The following is a 3,962-nucleotide window of genomic DNA, read 5'->3' on the forward strand; positions in this document are numbered from 1 at the left end:
CTTGCTGATTTCCTCAGAGGTCTGGGTGTCATTGCTGCATATATGACATTACACAGATCACTTGTAAGTGATTATTGTGTGGAAATGATGACAGCGCCCTGCAATGTTCAGAGGAGGCACATTGGTCTAGGTTTGAACCCACACTCCTCCCACAACAGTCAATATCTGTGTGCCCTTGAGCAAACAACTTCACACCCAGCCCCTGCAGCAAAGCAGTGGAAAGCGTGATTGTGGTAAGAAGCTCCCAGGTGTGAGCAGTTGTGTTTGAATCTTGATGTTGTTCATAAGAAAAAAGAAAAACAGCACTGATCTGTAAATCTTCCCTAGAAAAATAAAAAAAGCTGCTATTCTATTCTGAGTTATGCCTGTATTTAAATGAGGGTGCCTTGCTGAGGCCGTGACCCAATGCAGGTTGCCTTTGACCTCACTGAATGGCCTCAGCTGAGGAGTGATGAGCAGCGCCGTTTGCCCGCGAAAAAAGCTGCTCATAAGCTACTGCTCCGCTCTTGTGCTGGGAGGATTGCAGCTTTGACCTTGCTGGACTTTGGCAAGATTTGTTCATGAAGAATTTATCAATATTTGCCTTTGCCTGCTCAGAAATAAGTCAAAAAGAAAAAAAAAAATGTGTGCTGTGATTTCTCAGATATTCACTCCTGCATTCCATTGTTTTTAATGATTATCTTACATTAGTTAAACCAGGCTATTTTTGGGAGTACTGCTCAAGTATACTTCAACATGAAGACTGGAGAGGGCAGGGATCAAATCACCAACCCTGCGATCAATGGTCAATCATCTCTCCCACTGAGCTATGTACCGTGGCCCCACCATGGATGACTCCTTCTAAAATCCAATTCAAATGTTGTCTGTCACAAATGATTCATTATTGTTGAATAAGTCTTCAAAGAGAGCAGGATTAAAGTATTATTTCAACATAAGTGGACTTTTGCTGAATAATATGGCACTTGAGAGTTTTCAATCAAGCAGTTAATATATAACAGTTCTATAGGTGCCACATGGGTTATGCTAATTGGATTATTTTGTATTATTATGTGAAATGTTTGGTTATGCCACATGTTGGTGATGAGTTTTCAGCTGTTACTGATGAACCTTCTGCACAGCTCTGTTTGTGATTCACCACACTGTACTGTATATCAGGTTCACAGACAAATGACAAAAAGTCACAAGGCAGCCTCTAAAGATGATCTAATTCACACACATCTGTACACATAAATATATTTACTATATTCATTACAAAGAACACTGGGTTAAAGTTTTAGAAGTTCAATACTAGTGGTAGAAGCTACATAGATAATAAATAAACAACATATATCTGCCATAAATACATAGAGCAGCCTGAGGCCATTCAACATTTTCACATGTAACATGTAACAGCAAGTGCAGATTATTTTTGCAGTAAATACTCCTTGAGGAGATAATTTGTCAAAAATATAACAGAAGAGCAACCAATGTGTCTGTTAACAGTGAAACCAAACAAACTCACATTAAGGTATTCATAGGTAGACAATTAAATTTGTCTTCTGTAAATTTTAGGCATTATCCTCACTTGTTGTAAAACATTTGAAGAGGAGAATAAGTCACACTGATGTGTGTAGTTCTTACAAATTCATGAAATGAAACTATTCTGGGACAGGACAGATTTATGTATGCGTTGGTCTGCGACTTTAACTGTTGTCTTCTATCTGTAAATTTTAGGCATCACGTCATTGGTTTAATAAAAAATACGAAATAAACCTAGGAAAGGAATAGCAGACTCCGCCACTAGAAATGAAAAGTACTACATGTAAAGGTATTTACAGAATATACGTATATACAGTCCATTGAATGACTAGATTGGGGAAAAAAATGTACACCACAAATAGCATCAAAAAAAGCCTTTGATTTCATGAAAATATAACTTTCAAGGAACACGCTATGACATTTGTGCATATAATCAGTTTTGTTGTCTTGATCAATAGCTTAGCAATAGCAAGTCAAATCATGAAAAGGCTATTCAATGTTTTTCACATTTAACATGTAACAGCAACTGCAGTTTAATATCTGTGTTGTCTTTATAAATAAATTACATGAACCCAGTGCAGGAATGGTGGACTCCACCACTAACAACAGTCAGTCAGTGCACAAACAATGCACTGAATGACCACTGTAGACAAAATGCAGAGCATAAATATTATTAAAAAATTGGGTATGATTTCATGGGAATATAAATTTAAAGCAACAAGCTAGAAAATTTTGCATGTAATCAGTTATGTTGTCTTGGTGAATAGCTTATAAATAGTAAGTTAACTGTAAAAAGAAACACTTGCATGTGTGAGACAGACTGTGCAGCAACAAAACCCAATAAATACAGATTTCCAATTACAGCTACAACTAAAAAAAAATATGCCAATTAAATACAAACACGTATCTGAATCCCAAAGAATCTTGCAAACCCTGTCTGAAAACCAACAGAAGAAAATTCAATAAAGAGCAGGACAGTGACATTTTGAGCTGAAGCCTCTACGCTGGGTGGCTGTGCAAGGCACAGCCAGCAGCTGAGAGGTGAGTGGGATGCAGCAAAAGGCAGGTGGAATATAGTGACCTGGGGGCTGGAGCAGAGGGGGGCGATAATAAGGAATCCATGTGACTGACTCAGAGTGATGGGCTTACCTGGCCATGAATATTTCAGACCGCACTGAGGTGTGTTATTACAGCTCAGTGGGAGCACTCACAACATGGGGCAAGACATGTGCCATCACAAGATAGGACTGAGCACACACACACACACACACACATACAGACACAGTCACACACACACAATTCAATTTTTTCCATCATTCAGACAGAACACGTTTCAAATTGCTTATTCATGTTGAATAGCTGAATGGCAAAATGTTTTCATCAACAAACTAACAACAGCATCTTCCACTGACGTCCTCGCTTAAATCGATACACCAACTAATCAATAAGCAGGGAAAGGTTTACACACTATCATAAGCCCGGCTCTGCGAGTGGAGAGAGTAAAACAAATCCATGTGCAGCATTTTACTTGAGTTGGAACAGTCCCTCATGCCAAGAAGACGATTAAATAAATATTCTGTTTACATGGACTGGCTGCCCAGGGGTCTGCAAACTAGTACAGCAAAGCAGCTTCACTCAGCCAGCTAACAATCCAGAGCCTCTGGCCATTCTCATATATTCCCTCCATTATTTCAGCAGCATCTGCCTCTCAAGCCACCATCTCTTTTACAAAACAGCGTCTGGAGATGAGACTGTCATAGAGGACAATTATGGGGGGGTGCATGTGCTGGTTTAGAGTACCCTAAAAGCTGAGAAGAAATGCACTTTAAATACATCCAGGACAGTGAGAGTATTACTGTATATGTACTACGCTTCGAATCAAGTGCCTACAGCATGAATATTGTATAGCACAGACAAGGGTGGATCTTATGGGAATGACGCTAACAGCTGTACACAGTATATAACACTAAATTCTGACCTTGGTTTTCTTACCAAAAATCTATGCCATGCACTCTTAGAAATAAAGATACTAACTAGAACCATAAAGGGTTCTTAAGGTTCTACCCATAGGAGGACTCTTCTGGGTTCCTGGTAGAAGCTTTTATAAAGGTTTCACTTGGAACCCTTTCAGAGAGTTCTACCAAGAAACATCTGTGAAAGGTTTCACCCAGAACTCCTGATGATGATGATGATGATGCTAATGAGAACCCACCCAAGGGCTCTATAGGGACCTTTTTGTATTGCAACAGTTTTACCTAGAACCCACACAGGCCATTCTACTGAGAACCCTTTTATATTACCAGGGTTTTAACCTAGAACCCACCTATGAATCGTTTCACATTTAAAGGGTTTTCTCTAGAACCCACCCTGGAGGTTCTATCAAGAGCCTATTTATTTTCCAAGGGTTTTTACCCAGAACTCACACGGGTGGTTCTACCAAGAGC

This window comes from Lutjanus erythropterus, chromosome 11 (assembly GCF_056507025.1).
Source record: "Lutjanus erythropterus isolate fLutEry1 chromosome 11, fLutEry1.hap2, whole genome shotgun sequence".
Lineage (NCBI taxonomy): Eukaryota > Metazoa > Chordata > Actinopteri > Lutjaniformes > Lutjanidae > Lutjanus > Lutjanus erythropterus.